Here is a 22,447-nt window from a genome sequence, read left to right on the forward strand (position 1 = left end):
GAGAATAATATGAATGTTAATGGACAAAAATACAACTGTCAACCAGAATCCATCATATATGTAAGTGCTTTGTTACTGTATACTTATGATAAAGTGTTACTAAACATATCAATCAAGCTGGGCTTAAGAGCTTAGGGCCTGATCAACATTTTAACCTTGAATTTATGGACATTAGTGTGATATACTCAGTATATAGGAGATGCTAGTCTCTATACCTCTTGCAAGCATTTGTAGCTGTCTTAGCAACTGTAACTTCCACCAGATTTAGCCACTGATTTGACTGCTGCCATCCAAATACATGTTCTCTCTCTCCAAACGACAACTTACCAAAGCAAATCTGAACACACAAAATGAATAATGGGCAGAGAACATTTCAGACTGGCTAGTTTTCTTTTTGCTGCCTACAGAACATGTACCTGCCACAGAGACAGTTGTGTTTTCTCAGGAGACCTATTTCAGTGATATACATTATGTAAGGACTTTATGTTGAGACATTTTAAGAGTGATATTTAAATAAAAAAAAAATCTTACAGTACTTTAACGGTCACTGACAGGCATCTCTGTCAGGCATCTAGTTTTTTACTCATAATTCAGTGTTATGAGACACATCAGATGATGTGCAGAAAGGCTGTACAGGCCCACAATGCACTCACTTACATAACACCCTCATTAAGGGCTATACATTTAAATATATCAGATGCAATTATGGGATGTGCAAATATGCCTAACACCCACTCATCCGAGTATCTTATTTAAATGAATTACTAAATATCATTGATTCTACGTCTAAAAAAACAAACATGTAGCTAAATTATCATCAGTATTACAGGTCCAGAACACATTCTACTCTGTGGACAAGCCGAAAGGCCAGAAAATCAAGGTTAAAGTTTACAGTGTGATGACGCCATTGATTATTTGCACAGTGAGTAAAATAAACTCATACTCGTACAGCCCCTCTACCCTCAGCTAATTAAAACCGCTTGTAGCACCTATTAAACAGAAGCAGGTGTGGTGCTACAAATGAGTTAATGCAGCACGGAAAGTGCAATTTATTTTAGAGACAGTCATAAAAACCCTCATTGTTTTGTGTTTTTAAATTATTTAGTATGATGCTTGTCTTGTATATTTCCACCATTTTGTTTATTTCCCTGAAGCTAAAAAAATACATTTTGAAATGATAGGAAGGTTAAAAAGTTTTAAAGGAACAGTGCACCATTTTTTTTTTTTTTTTTTGAAAGAATATCCTGGCTGCTTTTTCCATATAATAAAAGTGAATGGGGACTGGGACTGTCAAGCAGCAAAATGACAAAAAGGTGGACCATAAAAGTGGTGTACAACATGTGCACAATAATAATAAAGTGTGCTATAATTCAAGTGTTTAAAATGTAGTTTTTTGTAAGGACCAGATTGAAATTTAAGCCATTATTTTTCTTTTTTTTATTTTGAAGGCTTGACAGCTTTAAAAAACCCCATTCGGATAAGGGCAGCCAAGATATTCAAATATTCTACGCAAAAAAAAAAAAAGTTATATAGGCTTAGAAGAACTTAAACGTACCCTGCAGTCAATCATTTTATCCATTAAAACTCACCTGTGATCACCAAAAAAAATAAAAAAAATAAAAATCACCTCAAAAAACTCTTCATGCCTGCTTGAATGTAAATCTCTACAACCATGCCTCATTTAGTACATATGGTCTGAATATGTAATATAGCCCCATCCCCACTCACTCACACCAGCTCAGAGATCAACTCGTTGATGATCACACATTGACATGATTGGTTACGAGGTAGTTTGTGATGTCAGAAACACTGGCGATTTCAAACCATGTTTTTGAGGATTCTTTGGTTCACTGCAGTTTTAAGGAGAAAATCCTTAGCAATGGTGTAGACTTATGAATTTGCACTTAAGCATAGTAAAAACACCACATAGACATATAAACAACATTAAATGCTGGATTTTCACCACAGGGGGACTTTAAGGTTGAGTAAATTACAGAATGTTCTGTGTAGACTTTTCCTTTAAACCCTTCTTTTGAAGCTCAAATAATATCCTTTTTCTGTCCTACAGAAGAAATGAAGCCATATGGAGGCATAGAGCGAAATGAATTAATATAATTTTCAAGTAGACTGTTCCTTTAAACACTGCATTTGGAGGCTAGTTTAATGCCTTTTTTATGCTTCGTTTGAAAGAATCCACTGCCTGTGGACAGATTCATCAAGCGTCCAAGGGCAATTATTGTGGATCCGGCCCATTTGTATAGCATGCCTTTACCAAACACTCTGAAAAAGATGCATGGTTATTTGTTCTTGAAATACCACAGCACCTGATGGCAGTGAAGGCAGCTGGCTAATAGAGGCCAGAACCTCAAGAAGCTGTGTTGTGCAAAAGCTTGATGCTTCAGGACTCTCAGAATGAAATGTGGTGCAACCACCTTGCACTTCTTCAACAGGGAATGATCTCATTGCTGCCACTATTGAGTTGTGAAAAGAAGGGAGAGAATAACCTGGTGGGGTGATATCAGTGTCAACAAAGTCTATAATACCTAAAGAGAGCTATCCGTTATTCACTGTTTTTTTTTGTTGTTTTTTTTTACTTAAGAACTACTTAAATCTTTAACCGTTGAGTAAAACTCACTGTCTTAACGTTCTAGTGAAGAATTTTCTGCAGCCTATTATGATGTGCGTAACTATTTGGAGTCTAACTATACTCTGCATAACCTTGATGCACATCTTAATCTATTCAATTCCACCTGTGCAGATATTATGAATTCTATTGCGCCCTTGAAGTATAAAAATGATAAGCCCGCACCAGTGTCTTGGCACACCGACACCACACTTACCCTTAGACGGGTATGTAGTCGGGCCAAGCTCCAATGGAACAATGACCGATTCCAGATCTCTTTTGAACTAATGAAAAATTCTTAAAATTTGTTTCAGAACGCTGCTCAATGTAATTATTTTTCTGAACTTATCACAACAAATTGCCATAAACCCCAAGTTCTTTTTTCCACTATTAACCGTTTTAAATCCTTCTGTGCAATCTATTTTAGAGACCTCTACTGCTCTCTGTGACAACTTTGGAAAGTTCTTTGTTGATAAGATCAAAACTCTAAGAGCTCAGTTGTCTAACTCTGTATACACTATGCATGAGGTTCCATTATGTTCTTCCATCTGGAGCTGATTGTTCTGGATTCATGTAATGAAAATGTTGGTCACGTAAATCCTATTATCTGTCCTCAGAATATTATTTCACCTTTTTTCCTAAGACAAATAATAGACACAGTCAGTCCTGGCCTTTTATTGGTTATTAACAAGGGTCTGTCTACTGGTTCTTTCCCTAATAGTCCTAAAGTTGCTGTGGTGATGATATATCTTAAAAAAAAAAAAACTTGGATCCTTCCTATCTTTCTAACTTCCATCCTATTTCTAACCTACCTTTTATTTCGAAGATCCTTGAGAAAATTGCACTGATTCAATTACAATCATACTTGGCTGCAAATTCTCAGCATGAAACATTTCATTCTGCTTTTAAAGCTTTAGTTTACACAGTACTGAAACTGCCCTTTTAAAAGTTCTAAGCGATATTTTCACAGAAACTGATTCTGGTAAATCCATTGCTTTAGTTTTATTAGATCTGAGTGCTGCGTTTGATTTAGTCGACCATGAGATCCTGTTGCAACGTCTGGAGATATCTGTGGCCTTTACAGTCTTACATTGGTTAAGTTCTTATCTGACAAACAGATGTTTTAGTGTTTGTATCGGTCATCAGTCCTCCTCTTGTCTTCCTCTAAATTGTGGAGTCCCACAGGGATCAATCCTCGGCCCGGTATTGTTTTATCCTGTATATACAGAGTATCCTTTCATCTATACGCTGATGATGCTCAGATCTACTTTCCATAAAACATAATGATAGAAATGGTTTACATTTCCCCTGGTGGCCTGTTAAAATGAACTTAAGCTTTGGCTGTCAAGTAATTTTCTAAATTCAAATGAAAATAAAACTGAAATATTTTTATTCGGGCCCAGGGAATGTTGACCGTGGTCCACTTGCTCCATGTGAAACTCAATGCCCTAGAAATCTGGGCTTTCTATTCGATCATAACCTAAAATTTGATAAACAGATCAGTACTGTTGTAAGATCATGCTTTTCAACTCTCTAAAGTGAAACATTTTTTAACCAAGAGTAACTTCCAAACAGTGATCCATGCTTTTGTTACATCACGTTTAGACTATTGTCTCTCTTATATTATAAACTCTCTTTATATTGCTGTCTCTCAGTCTTCCCTCTTCTGCTGCAGTCCATTACAGATATTTACAAGTTGTAAGAGGTAAGTACAGCCAGTTCAGCACTGCTGACATTACGCCGTTCTAGAGCTAGAACTTCACAGATATTTCCATGGATCATGGATTTCAAGTCATGATAAACAAAAGCAATAAGCAGAAATCTAAACTCCATGAGCTGGTTCCAGCAAACCAGGCTGGTTTAAGATGGATATTTAAACAGGGATGGCATTTGAAAAATCTGCATTCTGCATGTTAAAATGCTCTTAAGTAAGCACTAAATAATGCTGATGGGAGTAAAATGTAAAAAGCTGGCACCAAATAACTAGATTGTGTTTGTGAGCTGGAGTCATAAGGACAGAGTGTGTTTAAGATGTGAGCTGATATTATGATTTTCCCACCGGTACGTCAGCATTTTTAATCTGTCCGCACAGTTTCGTGGACATAACAATAATAGAGCTGGGTTGTTAAAACCTATTTGTATGGAAGCTTCCACTTTATAATAAAAAAAGGTAGTTGTGACTTTTGCTTTGTTGTGAATTTGGACTTTAATACAGCTAAAAAATTGCTGAAAAAGTCAACAATGCTCTATTCCTTTTAGGCATGAAGTCACACATGTCAAAGATTGGGGAAAATAGTTTCAACTGGCTCTTATTTTGTCAAATGACACTTGGCAACAAAAGTAATGATGATAAATATTGACCGGGTATCTTGAGAAACATACAACATCACCACAAGCATATTTTAAAGTAATTTTCTTGCCATTCATGGAGGCACACATTATTCAGCCAGAATTCAAAACAAAGACAAACAATCGCTCAAAATGCAATCTACAGCTATTTACCTGTCATCAAAAAGCTTTTGTATACATGTTTGAAAAGTCCATTTGATGCAAGGGCTTTTTAGTTCCCTGCCCATATTCGCATATAAAAAGCAAGTGACATTCACAGAAGTCAAATGCTAGAAGACAAAGCAAAATAATTGCTCTTTAAGAGAAAATACACTTCACCGAAAACAAATCTTGCTATGCTAAAGACTCACTGATTTCCTCAAAGAAAAAAAGAAAAAAGAAAGAGTAAGCGGCAGACATACCAATCAGTGAAAAGATAAGGGCCAAATGACCTTAAAAATAATTAAAAACCTCATTTTAATCTGAATTGTGATTAACCAGAATGGCTGCTTATCCTTTTCTTATAGAGTACCACTGATAAACAAGTCTGCAGATTACAATGCCACTCAGAAGCTAATCTTTACGTAAAAGGTAAATTGTAAAACACGGTTCTTGCTTTCAATAGATACAGTCGGTTGGTCTGGGAACGCCCCCGGGAACGCCCCGTCACGTGGTGTGAATTTAGCCCGTGGGGGAAAACATTGCCTTGGCGCTCATTGAAATACATGGGACAATCATGCCGAAGAGTTGCTGTGTCGTTTTCTGTACCACCAATAAACTAACAAATTATAAATTGAAGTTCTACAGCCTTTCTTACATACATACAGAACCGGATAGGAGGACAAAATGGCAAAATTAATCATATCTTATTAGGTTACTGTGTGAGTAGAGGTCCGTGTGATATAGTAGTAGATGTTTAACTCGTATTAGGCAGTGGGCCAGATTTGTCTGACTTTACATCCCTTACGAAAAAGAACTATAGTAATCCTATGGCTATTAGTATTCTATAGTAGTGTATAATACTTCTGTGATGTTCTTTAATACCTCTATACTTCTAGGCTATGTCCCAAAATACTATAGTATTCATATAGTATTCACGTTACTATAATATTTTGTCCTAAAATACTACAAGATTCCTTTAGTTGTTTTTCATAAGGGATGTCTCAGTCACATTAGCGTTATTAGCTGAAGGTTATCAGACTGCAGTCTGTGAGAATTCGGATAACTGTCAGCAAAGTCCCTCTGCAACTTCGTAGCTACTACTACTGATCACCATTTTACAAAAGGATTAATAGTTTGGAGTGAAGCATACGTACAATTGGTAAGTGACATGGTTTCATGGACTTATAGTAACTTATACGCAAGTTGATTGAGTAATAGGCTTGTGTTGCAGCTTCCGCGATGTCTGGAGATTCAACCAGATAACAATAGTCTGGAAACGACACCTCCGGCCATTTGGTTGGGTCATTGACCCAGTTTTTAATTAAATAAGGGCAATCATAACCTATTACAGTTAATTTTGCAACGACCGTTGCCGGTCGGCAGGCATAAATGACTCGCAATATGACATTTTTGTCATTCAAATACATAGGATGGTCGCGCTGCTTTCCCCCACGCCGACCACGCCCCCAACTATGACGCGTTGCCGACTGTATCTATGGCGTGCCAGTTTAGAAAAAGAGCCTTTCCTTCCGAGACATCTTCCATTGCAGACATCTGTGAGAAAGGTGCATCTTCTCCAGGTGCCAGTGGATTTTTTTTTCAGGATTTATTTCTTGGGGGTGCTAAGGGGTGGGGGGGGGTGTGGCTAACAATTCAAGAGGGGGTGCTAAGAAATGTTTGAAGTGCATTATGGCCTATGTCTGGATAGTCCCACCTACTGGCTGGAACAGAAAATGAGGGCTTAAAACTGCAGTGAGCTAAATAAAGAAACGTGTTTGTGAACAAGGCTAGTTTTTAAAAGTTGAAGATTTAAAGGTAGGGTATGCCATTTTTGAAGTGGCTAGCAATAGTGAGCTAGCTTTGAAAGCATAAAACCGCCTTTTCGCCATATCTGACAGTCGCATATATGATTGTCCCATTTCGCCCCCTAGTTGCAGTCACATGGAACTTTCAAATTGGCTGCTTATTCACCAAAGTGAATAATTTGAATGAATTTAATGTTTGTATGCATATATTTACACAAAGAAAATAATTTAGGAGTTTATTGAGGAAAACATCATAGTTAATAGTTATCAATTAGTGAGAATTGGACCCTAATCTAAAGTGTAACCCAACGTTTTAGTGGAAAAATACTGGTAATTCTCACATTGTGTTTAAAGTTTTGATTAAAATGTTTCACATCCGGTCTGGTGGTCAAATGCTGACGTTTAAATATTTCAACGCATCCGAAGCTCAAATCAGATCCTATTATTTTGCATACACATATGGTCAGAATTCCACATACTCTCCATTGAAAATTAATGACTTAAATTCTTTCGCTCATCATTTGTATGAGATAGTGGAAAGGCGGCTGAACAAATAATTAAGTATAGTATCATAGTGGCATAAATAAACAGGTACAGAACAGGCTGAAGATATCCTCAACTGCGATATTATATTGTAAACAGCTTGTGAAAGCGCAGAACGCTTATCACACTGTTCATTCTGACTACCTCCATAACAGCGGACAAATACCAAATTGACTCAAAATGAAATACTATGATTAAAGCTGCAGTAGGTAACATGAGAAAACATCAACTTAGCCTGAAAATTTGAACAAGCACAACCATAGACTGTAAAAAAATATGGACGTAGTGTCCGTGACGTCACCCGTAGGATTCTAAAGAGCGTTTTTGAAGCCTAAAGTGGGCGGGGCCGGTCGTCGCCATCTTGGCAGTACGTCACCTCTCGTCACTACTGGATAAAATAAAATTGGCAAAGAGGCGGGACGTGGGTGGAGCTGAGGTGCTAATGCTACAGTATGTGCTGCCCTCGTGCTGAAGTGACAGCTGATTGAAGAATTAAAGCCAATAGTTTAAGTTCATGTTTTCGCCCTTTATCAACTTTATTAATCCCACAAGTGGCAATTAGTTAGGAACATGTATACAAAAGTACATAACACAGATCACACACATTTCTCACAACATACAAGCAGTCAACTATGTGTATCGTGATGCATTATTATTCTGTTAGTTAAAAATGTATTATCATTCAGACAGTCACTTACAATATTGCTCTGAGCTTGTCCGTGTGACAGTGATTCACGCACATACATGTCAGTAAGCAGGTCATCACATGTCAAGTTCGTAAAGGGCTTTATTCAGTCCTTTTTTTTAAATCTGATTTTGGCTGCCTCTCAATTTCTCAGATGGGTTAAACCAAAGATATTACCTCAGAATTTCAAGTAAATGAACTAGAAATCCACGCTCATTCAAGGGTGTGCATCTATTGCATGGACGAAGAGAAAGCACTGAAATTATCAGACATACATCAGTGCATGCCAGGGAAACGACTGGAAATACAGCACTGGTTGTTCTCTCCATACTCATACTTATTATTTCCTGTCTGCCATTATTGAACAAACTGATTAATTCAGGTGTGCCTGACCTCAGTAGTCACGGCAACAATAATCAGACACACCTGGATTAATCAGTTTGTCCAATAATGGTAGATAGGAAACAACCCAGATAGCAAATTGGCCTTGGGCCGGATCTGGCTTAATTTCGGCTGAGATTTTGGCCCACATACCGCATGGAATTACGGGCCAAGGTTGGCCCAAGTGCTGTTTGCCGTAAGTCAACCAGATCAAAGCCGTGAGCAAACCAAAACTCGCCCAGAGCTTTGCAGTGTACCCAGATATTACCCAGAACTGGGCCAAAACAACGCCGTACTCCCCATATGTCAGCCAGACAAAAGCCAAACTGCCACCACCTTTAGGCCAGAACTCAGCCACATCTTATCCAGAAGCTGCAGAAAACAGCCATAACTGGGCCAATATTATACCAGAGTCCCCAAAACTGAACCAGAAATTATTCCTGTGTAAAACAAGGTATAATAAAAAAAAATGACACTACAGAAATGCAAAGAACAATATTTTATTGAGAAGGGAAGAAAATCTCAGCCAGATAAAAGGATAAACAACAAAATACAAGCCAATACTAGAGTAAGACAAAACAAAATATAACTATAATTCACATTACAAGAATAATAAAAAGACCGCAATAAATTAAAATGTTAAAAAAATGTGTATGTGGCATTCTTAAATAATGAGATACAAAAATTAACAAAAATATGTTGGCCGAGAGATCTCAAAGTCCTGCAACATAAGAAAACATGCAAACAAGAAAAACACCAGCAAGTCAAGACATCAGTTTCACAACACACATGCTGCAAATACAATGCAAACAATAAATAATAATAAAAATAAAACAATGAACACCATTGTCGAGTAGATATTTGTTGGCCGGACATTTGGAGAGCATTTATGTATTTGGTTGTGTTTTAGCACATGTGATAAAGATGTTCTTATTTTACAGGGTTTTTTTTCTGTTTGCATCCATTTTCTTCTGTTGCAGAATGTTGAGACCTCTCAGCCACCGTACTAAAAAGCAACAGAAACCAAGCAATACATTAAATTCATACAAACAGTAAAGCAAAAGTGTAAATGTGTCATGCATGTCACACCACCACTGCTATGACACATGCTATAGTATCCTTACACTAACAGTGAATATATGATGAAAAATACTAAATGAAATCTTACATCTTATTAAAAGTACTAAATGAAATCTTACATCTTATTAATCGGTCATCACTTGAGAGGCTTTTTCTCTGTGGTCTGGGTGTTTCATGATGCCATGGTGACTGTATTGCCTGTCTGTGAGACTGTAAAGTTAAATCCTGTTGGATCTCGCTGAAGTTCAGGAATTAGTGCAGCTGTGCATAAAGCCTATTGTGTTTGTAGGTGTGAGTCTCTGTTAAAGGGACACTCCCCTTTTTTGGGGAAATAGGCTCATTTTACAACTCCCCCAGAGTTAAACTGTTAAGTTTTACCGTTTTCGAATCCATTCAGCCGATTTTCTGATATTTAGAAGAATATCAGTAACCAGACCGTTTCTGGTCTCATTGACTTCCATAGTAGGAAAAAAAATATACAATGGAAGTCAATGAGACCAGAAACTCTGTTTACTGATATTCTTCTAAATATCAGAAATTCAGCTGAATACATCTGAAAATGGTAAAACTTAACTGTTTAACTCTGGGGGAGAAGGAAAATGAGCCTATTTCCAAAAAAAAAAGAAAAAAAAAAAGTGGAGTATCCCTTTAAGACATTAGAAAAAGTATTTGAAGTATGGGTAAGTGCTTGTTAGTGATTGAAAAAACAAAAACAAATTGTAAACATTTCAAACAATACAATGGCTTGACTTCTTTCACATTCATGGATTTTCATGGACATTTCTACCTTGTGTCTACCATTCTACAAAACTACAGTGAAAACATCAAATTATCACGCAATGAAATAAAATAGAGTCTCTTCCCTGCAAACGATGCTATTAAGAATGTGAATATTTAATATAAAGGCAAAAACAAAACAAAAGGTGCAGTAATCCGTATTAATTTCAGTATCAGTAGAGGGTGCAACTCGGTGTGATGTAGCTTCACATTCTCTACAGAGCTCTATATTGACTCCTCCCCCCCCCCATCAAGACTAAGACGCATGAAAACATTTATTATTATTTTCTTTTTTTTTTTTTTTTAGTTTTTAATGACTTTTTATTTTTAATGAAAGAGACACAGAGTAAAAAACAGGAAAATCATTGCCAATGCTATGCAAATTTCTGTCACCACACTGCCACTGGTAGGTGCAGCTGTGTTTAACAAACAATGCATCTGTTGTTTGATATGCTCTGCTTATCAAAATGAGCCCTATATTAATTATCATGGCACAGTGGAGGAGCAAACAGCAGGAGGAGCAAAAACCAGTCATGAAATGTTAATCAGGCAGAATATTTGCATTATGTGTAAATCTCTTTTCTTCCAATGGCCATCTACATGCAGGAAGCTTTGAGATGGTGATGAGACAGCTGGGAAGGTTGAGAGAGAGAGAGAGAGAGAGAGAGAGAGAGAGAGAGAGAGAGAGAGAGAGAGAGAGAGAGAGAGAGAGAGTGTGTGTGAGTGAGTAAATGAATGAATGCTGCTTAATCTTGATGCTTCATATTTTTCCAAACATATCATGATCTTTTCTGACACTTTCTGTACTTTTTTTTCTCCTTGGTAACTATACTATACACTCTTGTACTATATAGTTGAACATGGTGAAAACGATACCAAATTGACTTTGATGGTTGAAAGATCAATCAACGAATCAATTAACCAATCAACCAATCAATCAATGGCCTGGGAAATTGGAGACGTTTAAGACACGTTTATGCTGCAGAAGAACATAAGAACTTAAACGTATGTCTTAAATCTTTATTTCTTACAGTAATTTCCTAAGTATTAACCCTCTGGGGTCAGCAATCATGTAGCCGTGATCGGTTTTGTTTTAAAGCAAATATTCTAGGCTATGTGATACAATTTTCAAAAGTTTTGTGAATAAATAATTAGTATGAGTTCCATTACCTTATTTCAGTGACAATGTTTTTTATTTTTTCACAAAACACACATAAACATCATTATCTCTAAACTAAAAACTTTTACATACATGATGCTGACATATTACTGTAGCAGAGTTTGTGCTAAAAACAGTGTAATCAGACTCTAGCCATGAAAATGTCACAAGTCTTAGAAAAAAAACATAAGTGTCAGAGCATGTCAGCACACCTCCAGGGCCCAGAAAACAGCTGTGACCCCAGAGGGTTAAATAGGTGTTGCCAATTAACTTAACGTGTTGTTTATGACAATTAACCCTTTCACGCTGGTCCCTGGAGCGTACGATCACACCGGTGTGATTAGAACAGTCAGTGCTTCACGTCATCAACTGCTAAATTCAAACTTGCTGGCGCTGAGCCAGAGACGGACGCATTCAGTGCTGTCATATATCACAACTATTGAGTGTTTTCAACCACATAATATTTATTTTAGGTTTCAGACATTTAAATACACATAAGTACTAGCAAAACAATGATTTAGAGTTTGTAAAATACACACAGATGTCTATGGAAGCGGCAATAATAATCCTTTCAGTTATAATAAGACGACACCTTTTATTCATATCAGATACTCATTGTGTAAGTAGCTTAACATTTGACCCTATTCTTCTCCCAGTTCACCAGCCACTTACTTTCATGTATTTCGTGAGAAGTGGAGGAATTGACGTTGTAAATCCAACAGATCAGATTCTCTCTGAACTGTGAAACAAACTAAAATGGCGCCGCCCATTGAGCATATAGCTCAACTAATGCGGTCGTTATAAAGATGTTTAAACAACAAAACCCATCCACTTGCACATATTTGACAATTGAAATATCAGTGTTTCATGCTATAGCTAATACATTTGTGAATATATTTTTTAAAAAAGGAAAAATTACATAAAAAAGCAAATCATCATTCATTCAGCGCTGTGTTGTGGTTGTGCTGTCGCGTGACAAGCAATGACGCATCATATGGAAACATTACGTTAATAAACTTATTATAGTTATTCTATGTCACTTTAATAAACATATTATAGTTTGGTTGGTTATTATATAGTGTAAGATAAATACAGTTCCATAAACTGTTTAAATGTTCAATTGAGCTGATTTTTTTTTTCTTTAACGGCCCATACAACTCATATCAGCGGCCCATTGCGTTTAGTTTTGCGGCCACGGCGCTGGGATCTTTGTGCCGTTGAAACGCATCGGACAAAAAAAGTCAGCGTGGGATTTTTCTTTCTCTTGGAAAACCATATTTTCCACCAAAATAAAAGCTGAATGCCGTTTCCATCAAAATTCCATCTATCTTTTTCCATCAAAAAGATAATGTGTTTATATCTCTTTCAAGTTACAGAAATTAGTTCCAAGCTAATTATGAAAGTTGCTTTTATTTTTCAGTGCATGTGTTTTACAATATATGGCTGTTACTGTCATGTGATTAATATTATAACTATATATCCCAACTAAAAGAGTTTTTCTTTTTTCAATTTGCACACTGAATATGGGTTAGAGCTCTTAATTTTGAACTCTCAAAGTGCACCAGATTGATGAATTTAACATTAAAAAGCACACAATTTTATGGGGGAGCATGCCCCCGAACCCCCCTAGAGGGACAGAGGTTACTATTAAAATATCTTGTGAGAAAGACTGGTATTGCCAATGCAATTGGAGAATTGTATTTTACACTTAGTAGTTATTTCATCTCACTCATTAGATGGCATTGGTGGGTTTACTTTAAAAGGAGTTGTTATACATATTCAAGGGCGTACACAGTTCGGTTGTGTTTATGTTCATATGTAGTGGGCCGGTCTCAGCCAAAATGCCCGGGCCGATTTTTTGAACCAGTCCAGCCCTGGATATATCAGAATCAGTTCTGATCACTCACTCTACTTTCACACTGAAAAATGTCAACGTCCATGATAATGATGACAGCTGAGTCAATAGTATTGCATTTTCTTTGAGGTGCAGACATTTTTTTTTCCGTCTGTTTCAGCGTTACAAAAGAGAAAAATAAGTGATTGAGGAAAAATGATGCAAATATTAATGAAAATGGGAAAGCGAAGAGGGAGGCCACCCACAGAGCAAAATTGCTTTGCACTTACCTGCCTATTATTGGAGTGATTTGACTTAATAGTCAAGGCCATTAAGGATCATCTACTGTGTCATTATGTTTCTCTCTCATAACACAATGCCCTTGGAGTGATGACCCTGCACACCATTCCTGTTACCATGACAACATATTCTGAAAGTGATTTATTTTCCAAATAGAAGGCAAATGTAACATAAGGCAATGCTAGAAATACCAGGATTACCAGACTCTTGGAAAAAACTAATGACACAGGAAGTGGAAAATCCACTCTGCCCACAAATGCACTACTTTAATTGCTGTTACACTAGCTGTCATCTGTTTTTGTTAGGACATCGGTACAGGGATCCATAGGGGCCGCACAGGACTCGTTTTAGGACACCGTCTATTTAAAGCAACCCATTAGACGCTGTCTAGATCAGTAAACGGGTCTCTCTAGTAGTACGGAAATGGCCTGTGGTGAAAGTCCTGGTCCTCAATCAGATTAGCAATAGACTGTGTCGACGACAGCCAAAACCAACGGTCCGGTTGTCCATATTTACCACAAGGACACTGAGCAAGTCACCTTGGTGCATTGAGAGAGAAATTATCATATAAATATTCTGGAGACAGTCACTCATTAAAAACACATTGATTGCTCAATTAACTTTTGTTCAAGCCACATAACTGCGCTTCCCCACTGCTGTGTTGAAAGTATCACTTTAATTATCTCTCAAAACTTCTGATGCATTTTGGAGTCATAATAAATAATTTCAACTAAAAATGTTTATGCCAGCACAGAAAATAACTTCAAAATGGCACTAACAATTATCATTGCATTCATTAACCAAACCAATATAGCAAATTTGCAACTTGACAGAACAGCAATATTGTCTCTGTTATGTATGTATCCCTAGTTCCCTGATAGGGAATGAGACGCTGCGTAAAATGTTGTGGGAACGCCATTGCATGAGTGCGTCCTGAAGCACATATTGAATCAGCCCAATGGTGAGACGGAACGTCAGAGGCGGGTGACATCATCGACCACGAAACTATTAAGCACCCCAGAATCACAACCGTCAGCTTCTGAAGCAAGTCGATCACGGGAATGCTGGGAGCATGGTAGGGAGACGCAGCGTCTCGTTCCAAATCAGGGAACTAGGGTTACATACGTAACCGAGACGTTCCATTTCAAGGAAACTCAAGCTGCGTCAAATGCTGTGGGAACACTAATACCCACGTCGCCATGAGAGCAAGTGTCCGTAGTGTGAAGTTAAAGCGCACATTCAGATGAAAGCACCTGCGCCCCAGGGGTGGAGCTGAAGTCAAGGTCATAAAACCTAAATGTGACCAGCTTGCCGCGTCACAAACATCATGGAGGGAAACTCCTGACAATAGAGCTATAGAAGCAGCCATACTCCTAGTTGAGTGAGCTCTAACGACCAATGGTGAGGGCTGACCAGCTGACTCGTAAGCAAGTGAAATGGCCTCGACCACCCACTTGCCCCTCCTCTGCTTAGAAGCGGGAAACCGAGAGTGCTTCTCTTGAGAGACGAGATAACAAGAAAAAAGATATTTTTTAGAGTAATGAATTTCTCAGGAAACTTCTTCAATGGGCTCAAAAGGAGCCAGGGAGAGACCTTCTAATACAATGGCCAAATCCCAGGTAGGCACAACCCTCTAATGTCAGAATGTGTATTTTGGGGAATGGCCCCCCACAATAGGAGGAGCGGCCACTCAGTGTGTAGTGTGGAGGGGGAGTGGCCACTCAGTGTGCAGTGTGAGAGGGGGAGTGGCCACACATTGAGCCGTGTGATAGGGGGAGTGGCCACTCAGTGTGCAGTGTGATAGGGGGAGTGGGGGAGTGGCCATTCAGTGTGCAGTGTGATGGGGGGAGTGGCCACTCAGTGTGTAGTGTGGAGGGGGAGTGGCCACTCAATGTGCAGTGTGAGAGGCAGAGTGGCCACTCAGTGTGCAGTGTGATAGGGGGAGTGGCCACTCAGTGTGCAGTGTGATAGGGGGAGTGGGGGAGTGGCCATTCAGTGTGCAGTGTGATGGGGGGAGTGGCCACTCAGTGTGTAGTGTGGAGGGGGAGTGGCCACTCAATGTGCAGTGTGAGAGGCAGAGTGGCCACTCAGTGTGCAGTGTGATAGGGGGAGTGGCCACTCAGTGTGCAGTGTGATAGGGGGAGTGGCCACTCTGTGCAGTGTGATAGGGGGAGTGGCCACTCAGTGTGCAGTGTGATAGGGGGAGTGGCCACTCAATGTGCAGTGTGGAGGGAGGAGTGGTCACTCAGAGTGTAGTGTGAGAGGGGGCCAGTGGCAAGAGCGGCAAAAGCCAAAGTGTGCTTCTTTTACCAATATGTTTAACGATATCTTTTGTATTTCTAATCCAAGCAACATCAATCTTGGCACTGCACTTACTCGTGCCCGTAGCAAGACACCTGTCATATTTGAAATCCATCGGACAAACGGTTCGAGAGATACCGAATGCAAATAACAGATATGCCCCTTCAAAATCAGTTTTTGTGCATGTTTTTAGTAATTGTTGGTTTGATGTGTTTGATGTGACTGCTTATTGTTACATTTACAGTACATGGCAAAAGTTCAGTGACATTTTTATTTGTACATGGTAGAAAACAAATACTGACACTGACATAATGACATACAATAAATATGGAACATTAAACTACAGCTGACTACTGACAACTAACTACTTCTGAATAACTAACTAATTCAGAAGTAAACAGTGTAGCTGACTTAATGTTTAACTGACAGAATGTTTATTTTTAAGCCACAATTTTTAAACCACAACCCTCTCTAATGTCAGAATGTTTAAAAAACATTACTTCACTGTGTGCTTTTTTTATTGATATATTTACCAAAGTCAAACTCGGCACTCAACTTGTGTGTGCCTGTTATATTTACCAATCTTGCAACAGGCAAGACACCTGTCAAGTTTGAAATCCATCAGACTTACGGTTTGAGAGATATTTGATTGACACACACACAGACGTTCCTGTAATTTCTAGATAGATAAATAGACGTATGTGTTACTTGCAATTTCTTTGTTATTATTTGTGTGTGAAGATAGTTTCAAAGTAAATCCTAGACTTTATTTTTAAAAATTTTATAATGGCATTTATAATTTATAATCAAGTAAATCACAAGTATAAACTGGCAGACCAGTAATGATGTCAGTCTTCATCTAATAATTCCTCGACCACCCATGAAGATGAAATAGTAGTTTAAAGCTGGGCTATCACTGAGCCCCCACACGGATTGTTGGGAATGAGATGAGGCATTTGTTTTGCTTCCTCTATCTGAAGTCTTCACGCTTCTCTTCGGCCTATTATGACAGCGCATTGTGCCACACGGATAATGAAGTGGAACTCTACTTCCAGACCACTCGCTGTAATGGAAGCCCAGTCACAATGATTAATGCGCTATTCACCATGAACTCAACATTTTCAGGAGCTTGTCAATTCTTCTGGCCTGCCACCGAACAAACATAACAAATGCCTCAGCTTTCCCTCATTAAAATGCAAATGTGTTTACTCTGTTGTTGATTTTTAAGCAACACATAGCAGTACCTGCACTATTTAAATGAAAGCAGATGTGACTAACGTGTTGTAGCTGCCGTCATACTTGCAGGTCGGCCACACGGTTGTGCATAATATGTAAAATTACAAATATATTAAAGACCTTCCTGCATACATTCTCTTGTGTTCGATATGGGCTCAAATTGGTATGGTTTTATTGATGCCATTGTTAATAATACACAAACTACTGGTAAAGGTTAGGCGTGTGACGTTTCCAAAAAAAAGTGCAATAGGCAGTTAGCAAATCCAGAGCCATATAGAGAGATCTGAGCGAATCACAACGCACTGGGTCAGCGAACCAATCTGAGCCCATTGCCTGTTTTTGAGGGACTGGCTTCATAGAAACCGGAAACCATCAGACGGTTTTTACAAGGAGGGACAGAGCAGTGTAGAATAAAGGTAAAATATATGGAAAATAATTACATTTTTTTTAAAACGAAGCATGAACACGTTGCAGTGCAATCCACACACAATCAAGCCTTCAAAAAATGTGTTTTACCACCCCTTTAAACTATAACAAAGTAACTAGTAACATGTTACAAATAAATACTGATCTTTTGAACTTTCTACTCAAAGAATCTCGAAAAAAATGCATGACGGTTTCCAAAAACTGTTTTAAACATTGATAATAATGAGAAATATGTCTTGAGAAGCAAATCAGCAAATTAGAATGATTTCTGAAGGATTGTGTGACTGAAGACTAGAGTAAAAAGACTGAAAATTCAGCTTTACCATCACAAGAATAAATTAAATTTTAAAATATATTAAAATAGAAAACAGTTATTTTAAATTGTAATAATATTTTTAACAATATTATTGTTTTCACTGTAGTTTTGGTCAAATAAATGCAGCTATGCCCGTGGTGAGCAGAAGAGACTTCTTTCAAAACTCTTACTGACCCCAAATTTTGAACACTATGGTATATAGAATTATATTCATAAAAATCTGTCATTATGAAATTAGTATATTGTAAATCTAAATTGAACACATGCATCAGTCTGAATTATGGACCAACTTATCAGAAGAAATCATTAATTTTAAAATGGCAAAAATGCTCATTTTTGAAGTTATCAAAAAATTCCATCAGTTACCAACTGTTCAGGTGAAAACAAAACAAACTAATAAAATTGCTTATTGTTTAGCATGTTATTTATCACGAACACATCCGACCCAACAACAGCGCCAGTGCCATTTCTCAGCTTCTCCCTCTTGTTCCCAATCCCCAGAATTGTAATCACCGTCACCTATCACAGCTCATCATGTACTCCTAAAAATCCAGATCCCACTATCACACCATTGTCTGGTCTCGTCACACACTACCTGCATTCCTCTTTAGTTATCATCCGTCTATCTTCATATTCTTCACTCCAGTTGCATCATCTTCTTCAGTCCTGCAAGGAAATCAAAGACAATTGTAACAAGCAAAGTTAACCTGTTGAATCTCACACTTTGCCTCATATTCCTGTGTGTGTTGTTCCTGAAGATATCTTTAATAAAGTGCAGTTCTGATGCATTCCTTGATATCGATTCTCAGCTGTTGCGAAATTATTAGGGGGATGGTACTCATGCTGTAAGAGAATGAAACATGCTGAAAGAGTTATCCTATTTGATAAATGCTGAATAAATTGATAAATATCTGCAGCTGAACTAATCCTTAATCCCAACAACCGGCAAATAGATCAGACTGATCTCTGAACAAATACAATATTCTTTAAAGTCAGGTTACATCACACTAGCACAGCCACAGAGTAAAGTCAAAATAATGCTGCATATGTTTGCAATAATTCTTTAGAGGCCTCCATTTCTGAGAGGAAAAAGCAAGTGAACCTTTTTGCCATTTGCATTCTGTTTTGGACACAGATAAACTACAAGATGAAATTTAAATGCCCTCTCTCTAGTAAAAAAAAACTTTATTGCATATACCAGGTATAGTAAGAAAACCCTATAGGCTCTTCAGTAATTGGCATTTATAGCAATCTCAAATTTAATCATTCACACACACAGAGAAATGCACAGTTCATGCCATTAGCTAATGAAATTAAAGATTAACTTATGATTTAATCTGCGGTAACCTAAACAAATACGTTTCTGTGAACACAATACACAAGGACACTCCATGTATGAATGAACAGTATTTCTGTAATGCTATATTTTCACAGATGGTTGCCCATATTTAAGTAGTTCATTCTCCAGCTAAATGTTCTATTAGCAACTCTCTATCCAATGCCTGTCTAATCAGCATCTAAATTTTATAGTTAATAATCTCTAAAAAATGTTTTAGTCGCACCTCATGACATTTTAAAAACCCAAACTAACCTTATAATAAAAGGTCAAATTATCCAATATTTTAAGATTGACTTAACATAACATAATGTCCTGTTTAGTAATTTTTACAAGTTGCCAAATTCATGTGAATTCATTCGAATGACCTACCCCTGACCCCACCCCAAAACTAACTCATCACTGGGGTTTAGACAAATCGTACAAATTCATACGAGTGAGGTTGTGCAAATTCGTACGAACTAACCACCTCATACTCACTCGTCAGTGTAAAAAAAAAAATATTGTTGGTTTAACTTAAAAAATGAAGTAGCCTAACCAATTGTTGCCTTAAAATTTTAAGTTCATTGAAATGGAAAAATTGAGTTAATACAATGAAGGATATTGATTTAATCATTAGAAACTCAAAATATTATGTCATCTGAACTACATAAATTATTTAAGTTGATTTGACAAAAGAAAAAAATGTTGTGATTACAAATCATGAATATATATATATATATATATATATATATATATATATATATATATATATATTTTTTTTTTTTTTTTTACAGTGTACGAATTGGTCATGAGATAGTGTTGGTCGCTCCGCGTGACCTCATGACGCAACACATTTCAACTTGCATATCAATAAGCAGTGAGGCACTAAAGTCCAAATATTTTTTTTTCAAGAATTTATAATAAAAAATATGCTAAGCTACTAAATAGGGTTTTCTTTTTTTGAAGAATTTCATTCTTTTAATGAAGCTTTTCTTGTCTATTCTTGTCCTCTTTACATGCGCAGGTCAAAACATGCATGGCGTTCATGTCGAGAGGTGCATTAAAACCCTGTCACAATCCATCAGAAAAGGGACTTTGCTCTATGCAAATCTTTGACTTCAACATACTTGTGGGTTGTCAGCAGAATCTCACAGTAAGTGACAGGAAACTTCAGATAATGCGAGAATTTAATGGTAATCTTTCACATCTTTTCGAGCTACGTGTTCTGGTAATTGCCATTGTGCGTGAACTTCTTGGTGAGAAGAGTGTTTCCTATAAGGACATACATCTCAATGTAATTTTTTCAATGCCTTAATGCCAATCTCTATAACGACTACCCTCTATTCATACGTCCTTCTTCCATGTTAATTTTCCTGGCATATCTCATTCTGTTCAGTTTATAAGGATAGCTTTTCAAATGAACTACTAGCCTGTCACACAGGCAAGAAAAGCAGCTCACGGCAATACAAAAACTATTATGATTATCTGGGTCAGGTCAGTATGCAGTACAAAGTCATTTAAACGGTCTGCATGTGCATTAAACGCTCAATACGTAGCTAAGAGCCAGACTTGAGTGAGCTCGAGACTGAATCATGAGAAACTCACCCAAGGCAACAATCTATTAGATACCAAATGAAATCAGCACACTGGACTGGCTATAAGCATGTGGAAAGATCAAGTCTTCAGATCGATAATGACACAAATGTGATGGCTCTTATTGATTGTGAATCCTTATGGGTGCTCAAACAGTGCTACTAAGGAGCTTATATAGGAGCCACTGTAAAAAGTGATCAGTTGACTTAACTTAAAATAAGTGAGGAAACCCATTGCCTTAAAACGATTAAGTAAATAAACTTCATGCTAATTGAAAAAAAAATAAGTTGTGTGAATGTCCACACAACTTTTTTTTTTTTTCAATTACGTATTACGCTCATTTCCTAAAAATAATTTCCTCACTTTTTTAAGTTAAGTCAACTGATTCAATACAAGTTAAAGGGTTATTTCACCCAACAATGAAAATTATGTCATTAATGACTCACCCTAAAGTTGTTTCAAGACCTCCGTTCATCTTCGGAACAAATTATTTACTAGATAATTATCTTTAACAGTGTAATTGAAGAGTTCAGATGCAAAAGCCTCTAAATGCCATTTGAAATTTTCTTCTTTAATGATGATTTTTATCAAGCTTGTATATTTTAGTTCAGTGATTTCACTTAAATGGCAATGATAATTACCTATTAATTGTTATTTAAGTGAAATTATTGAACTTAAATATACAAGTTTGATAAAAATCATCATTAAAGAAGAAAATTTCAAATGGCATTTAGAGGCTTTTGCATCTGAACTCTTCAATTAGACTTTCCTGTACTTTTTACTCTCTTAAAAAGTATTCCATTAATTATCAATTACTTTCTAAATCCCAAATCAACCGCGATCTGATGAACAATACAAAGATAGACATGAAACTGCACTTTTAATTCTATCGAATAAATAATACAAAATTGCATAAATTATTCTTAAACTGACCAAAGTTTTTAAAAGGGAGAAGGTTAATAACATACATTTTATCATTAGATGTTAAATCCACTATTGTTTTATATTTGTACTACAGTATATAATGTATTTAATGCAATTAGATCAGAAATTATGGGAAAATTAAGAGTAATCCCTTTTTCAAGGGAAAAGTAAATTACTATAGGCTAATTAATTACTCAAAAAAATGATGCTAAAAACAAACAAACATGTATAACAATTTCACACAGAAACGGTAGTAGGCGATTTTTGATTTCACATTAAAATCATGTTAACTGTTTATTGTTGATGTCTTGTGTCTAATCAGTGCTGTTATTGTCAACTAAAACCAAAACTAAAAGAATATTTTTTGTTGATTGAAATTAAGTTGAAATAAATACAATTATTAGAAAAATATACACAAACTTAAAAAAAATGAAAATGTTAACTGAAAACAAATAAACAAACAAAAATAAGGCTAAAATGAAATTATTTACCCTCAAATTAAAAATAAATAAATAAATAAAATATATTTACATATTGGTCCTAGTACTTACAGTATATTGTATATTTAATTTTTTATAATAATTAAAAATAATTTTTAATAATTTTTTGTTGCAATCCCTAGATGATGCTGATTAAGTTTGACTGAAGAACCTGAA

At 36.8% G+C, this 22,447-nt stretch overlaps 2 long non-coding RNA genes across 2 annotated transcripts in view; both read right to left on the reverse strand.

Moving 5' to 3' along the window:
• LOC148969403 (uncharacterized) overlaps nucleotides 1-22,447 on the reverse strand; it is a 232,314-nt gene that overhangs the window by 88,687 nt on the left and 121,180 nt on the right. Inside the window, exon 2 of the long non-coding RNA XR_016149565.1 lies at nucleotides 18,552-18,622. This is a non-coding gene — a long non-coding RNA (uncharacterized LOC148969403). The remainder of the gene's footprint in view (nucleotides 1-18,551; nucleotides 18,623-22,447) is intronic.
• Nucleotides 9,012-9,838, reverse strand: LOC148969404 (uncharacterized). The gene is made up of 2 exons (XR_016149466.1): nucleotides 9,727-9,838; nucleotides 9,012-9,533 (listed from the first exon to the last, which is right to left on the reverse strand). It is a non-coding gene; the product is annotated as an uncharacterized LOC148969404 (long non-coding RNA).

This window comes from Pimephales promelas, chromosome 23, assembly GCF_988280905.1.
Source record: "Pimephales promelas chromosome 23, fPimPro1.hap1.1, whole genome shotgun sequence".
NCBI lineage: Eukaryota > Metazoa > Chordata > Actinopteri > Cypriniformes > Leuciscidae > Pimephales > Pimephales promelas.